Below are 5,309 nucleotides of genomic sequence, written 5' to 3'. Positions count from 1 at the left end.
GTAAAAATATTTAAATAAGAAGTCAACATACTTTTTAAATTGCAACCTTCGGAATAAGTGCATCCTTATTCTTTAAGTATATGAAAACAAAAGGATCCTATGAAAACTCCTTATCTCTTCACTTCATCATCATCAATAAGGTATCCATCTCCATAAATGTCATCTTAAAGCCATCAAATATCCACAAATAAGTTGACAAGAAGTGTCAATATTAGTTAAAGAGCCCTGTCCACATAAATCTTTTTCCATATATAAACAAGGACACACCATATAACACCAATGACAGATTCATTCTTCGTTTCGTTCTTTCGAACGTTAATTGATGGAGCACCTATTAGGATGATATGCCATAATACCTGTATAGTTTCCAGGCTTAAGTCTTCCGAGCTCTCAGTTTCAATGAACCAATATTATTCCTCTTTAGCTTAATTAAACAGCCAGTCAAGCAGTTAGCTGTACAGTCACATACAAATTAACCTTCAAACCAATCCACTCTCATGGTTTGTCTGGGATCTTGAGATGTCTCTGCAGTCCTGCCATTTTATTGGTATAATGCTAAAGTGATGCTCCTCTGTGGTTTTTTGCTTATTAATTAAACAGTTTGTTCATTCAACCAGTTGAGTCTTCTATACTGTCTATAGCGGTGACGCTTACAATATGAGCCAAAATCACTGGGCACATAATAGCTGTGATTCGAGTGGATGCCAAGGAGTGTTTAACTAGTGCTTTAAAATAATGCACACGGCTAAGTGTTAATTTCTCCACTTTTTCAATCATAATGAATACCCCCGCAGGTGAAGAGGGCGCCTCATATGGTTGCGGCATGGTGAATTGGTTGATTGCATTTTGGTTTGTAATTGAATGTCTGATGGCTTGAGATGAGTTTTGTTGAACCGATAAACAATATAAGAGGGCAAATACAAGTTAAGAGAGGTAACTTGTCCATTAAGAAGAATTTGCGAATTTGTTGATTCAATCTTTTTTAGCAGTTTTTCAAACGAAATTCGTTTTTAAATATCTTCTTATATACAGGGTGTCCCATAGTCACCGCCCCAAATGAAAACCATGGATTCCTGAGGTCATTTTAAGTCGAAAAACTTAAGAGGTAATTTTCTCGTTTTCGTCCCGTTTTCGAGTTACCACGGTTTTTATGATTTTTTTTCTTTTGTCCTTTAACTGGCCTTATCTTTGCCAAACTACGTTTGATTTGAAAGATTTTTTTTGCAACCAATCAAGAATTTATTGCAGTTTAAGTTTGTCTCAAAACTTTTTTTCCTGCGGACAACCGTTTCTCCACAATTTTGCATCAAACACAACTTTTTTCGTTTTTTAAGTTGTTTTTTACACTTTCATATCATTTAAGTCAAAAAAACACGTTAATGAGTATAAATTTTTTGTGCATTTTATTAAAGCCCAGTTTATTTTCATTAAAAAAAATAAGTTTTATTTCATAAAAAAGGCTACTGAAAGTAATTAAAAAAAATAAACAAACTGAGTGAATGAAAAAAAAAATAATTTTTAAATAAAAAATTAATTTAAATGAATTAAAAACTTTTTCTGAGCAATTGTGGTTAAGAAAAGATCAAATAGATAAAGCTCAGAAAAAGTTTTAATTCATTTAAATTAATTTTGTATTGAAAAATTATTTTTTTTTTTAATTCACTCAGTTTGTTTATTTTTTTTAATTACTTTCAGTAGCCTTTTTTATGAAATAAAACCTATTTTTTTTATGAAAATAAACTGGGGTTTAATAAAATGCACAAAAAATTTATACTCATTAACGTGTTTTTTTGACTTAAATAATATGAAAGTGTAAAAAACAACTTAAAAAACGAAGAAAGTTGTGTTTGATGCAAAATTGTGGAGAAACGGTTGTCCGCAGAAAAAAAATTTTGAGATAAACTTAAACTGCAATAAATTCTTGATTGGTTGCAAAAAAAATCTTTCAAATCAAACGTAGTTTGGCAAAGATAAGGCCAATTTAAGGACAAAAGAGAAAAAATCATAAAAACCGTGGTAACTCGGAAACGGGACGAAAACGAGAAAATTACCTCTTAAGTTTTTCGACTTAAAATGACCTCAGGAATCCATGGTTTTCATTTGGGGCGGTGACTGTGGGACACCCTGTATATTAAAGTTTGGTTTTGTGTACGTTCGCTAACCCGCCACACCGACTGACTTATTTTCTTAATTTCTTTTTTAAATCAAAGAGCCATAAGAGGAAAAGGTTTAAGGCAAAAAAAATTTAAGATTTTATAGGGTAAATAGGGGTAACACGACATTGAAAAAAGAGGCTATTTACTAAACGGTAAGTCGTAAAGAGTTGACTTTTTTTTTTAATGATAGACAAATTTATTCAATAGTTAAAAAAGGTATTGAAAAAATTCAAAAAAATTTCAAAACCAAGTTGTGAAGATTTTTTTGCAGTCATAGACCTTCGACAAAAGACTAATTAGAGGTACGCAAAATTTTGCACAGAAATTTGAGTTACACCATGAGAAAGATATTTAAAAAAAAAATTAGGGGTCTGAAACGGATTTTTTTCATAGGCCCTGTATTTTGAAATAAAAATTTTTGAAAAACAACCTAATTTTTAGGGACATTTTTGAGTAGTCTTTTATTTTTTTGGAATTTTTAAAAGTCTGCAAAAAATCTCAAATTTATAGGAAATATAGGTTTTAATCATGCACATGCATGTACAAACTTTTGAATTTTTAAAATGATTTTTGACCGAATAACGGGAAAAACAATTTTTTTTGTCCCAAGTTTTTTGGCCGTTTTTAACAGTTTTTTATTTTTATCTTTTTTTCTTCAATAGATAAATAAATGAAATTTACAGTGTAGATAGATAATAGGCAAGACTATATTTGTACAAAGTTTCAATTAATTTTGTAATGACAAATTTGAAATAACGGTAAAATAAAACTCTATTTTTCAACACGTTACATCTTTTGATCTGGAGCTTACAAAAATTTGATTTATCTTTATTGAGCATCCTGATAACATACCTTTCATTTGATATATCACACATAACGCTACATTCACTACAAGATTCACAATGGTAAATTAAAAAACTTAAAAAACGTTTTTAACATAGGCCACTTTTTTTTAAATTTTAAAAGTGAATATTTTTAAATTAATTGGACGAACTTTTCAAGTTTTGATTTCCTTTTTGTATTGGGAATTATGACAAATTACAAAGTCGAAAATAGAAATAAATACAAGAAATGGCGGAACGAAGTCCGCCGGGTCAGCTAGTATATATAGGGTTAGAGTCCACTCTTTTGAAGTTTTGGTAAATTCTACCGAAGCACGGATTATGAAATTGCAAAAGTGACGCGCGTCAGTTTTGAGCAGGGTTGCGAGTTTATGAATTAAAAAAAAACTAAGTCATAAGCTACTCTTTAACTTGTGAATTAAAAAATATTTAATCCATAAGCTTTTTTAGATTTGAGAATTGAATAATATTCAATTCATAAGCTTTTTTTGAATCTTGAATTCAAGAAGTACTTCATTCAAAAGCCCTTAAGAATTCCCGAATTATAAACAATCTAATTCATAAGCTTGTTTTGAATTATGAATTGAAATGAATTGGAATAGTTTTCAATTCATGAGCTATTTGTGACTTGTGAATTGGAATAATTTTAAATTCACAAGCTCTTAGAAAATTGATTTGTGAATTAAACTATGTTGAAATTCATAAGCTCTCTCCGGAAAAACAAAAAGATGTGTTTGATGTATAAAAATATCGGCGAGTATAGTACGCTAGGCCTCAAATAGGAGTTTTTGTCCCAAAGCCGATGAAAGTGGTTTTGTAGTAATACAAGGAGTCTCAGGGTTAGTTTTTGGTGGTACTAGGATAGAATTAACAAGTAGTGTCTTAGATTATTATGGACAATGGACGTTTTGCTGTATTGCATTAAGAAGGTTAGATTTTGCAATATTTATTATTGTTAATGCATAGTGCAATGTGTGAACAAATTAAATTATATTTTTATTTTAGTATGAAATATGATTCAATATCATTCTTTGACAGATGACAGAGCATCATATTTTGCAATTAAAATAGATTTTTTTTCAAATCATTGAGTTCTAAGAGCTTGGGAATTGATTTTTTTTAAATTCACAAGCCCATTATTGATTCTTGAATTAAATCAAAGCTTAAGCTAGGAAATAGCTTAAGCTTTTGCAACCCTGGTTTTGAGAAAACTAACGCGCATCACTTTTGAGAAAACTGACAAGCGTCACTTTTGAGAAAACTGACGCGAGTCACTTTTGAAAACTGACTCTCGTCAGATTTCAAAAGTGACGCGCTTGCTTGGGTTTATAGAAAAATTCTTCGAGTTATTCTTGGTCCCAACTCCAGTAACCTAGCCCGACGAATGAAAGTACAGGGACTCTGATGACAAGGTTAAGTGGAGCCTACTATATGGAATGAAAAATCTACTGTCCGTTCTCTTATTGCTCTTACTTTTATTTAAACAGATCATAACTCTAACATATGGGTGCGATTTTTCAATCTTCTCAGTTTTTTTTAATGTTTCCGTTATATTGCCATCTACCCACAAAAAACTGACCAACCAACCAAATACATATATTTACCAAGGCTTTTAAAATGCAACCAACCTACTACTCTACTAATAAACAATGATTTCCGTGAACATTGAACGCGAACATGTTTATCAAATAAACTGTCAAAATATTCATTTCCTACAAAACTTCCAAAGCCCCCAAGAATAACTAACATAACGAAAAATCACATAATGACAGCTAAAACCACCAACAAAGCGCACCCCCAACCGCGTTACTAAGTTATCTCTTAAAAAAAAAAAAAAAAATATTGAAGAAAAAGCTACTCCATTGCATGAGGTCAAATGCTATCACCCTCGTCGTCGGTCGTCGTCGTTGTTTGGAGCTTATACAAATGGCTCTATTCATTGCTCCTTAAGATATCGCTACAAAAATCCATCCCACTTATTATGAAGCCGGCCTACAACATGAGATTTTTAGTATGGCTGCCGCTGTGCCACCGCTCTCCAAGCCATAAAATGGAAAAATGTTTCGCGTTGATCACCAGGAACAGGTGTCAATTGAGTTGCCAGCGCCCCAAAACTGGCGGTGAGGTTGTGCGGCGGCGGCATGGCGTTTTTCTCCATTAGTACCAATAATAAGATATTGACACGTATTAATGGCCGCTGTTCGACGGATCCACGTATAACTGTAAAATATTGCTATCAAAACAAAGCCCCAGGGGGGTTAGGTTGCTGGTTGCTGCTGCTGTAGCGCACCCAACTTCACATCATCTCTCG

Source organism: Episyrphus balteatus, chromosome 3, assembly GCF_945859705.1.
Source record: "Episyrphus balteatus chromosome 3, idEpiBalt1.1, whole genome shotgun sequence".
Classification (NCBI taxonomy): Eukaryota; Metazoa; Arthropoda; class Insecta; order Diptera; family Syrphidae; genus Episyrphus; species Episyrphus balteatus.
The sequence above is the reverse complement of the archived record's forward strand: the minus strand, read 5'-3'. Positions refer to the sequence as shown.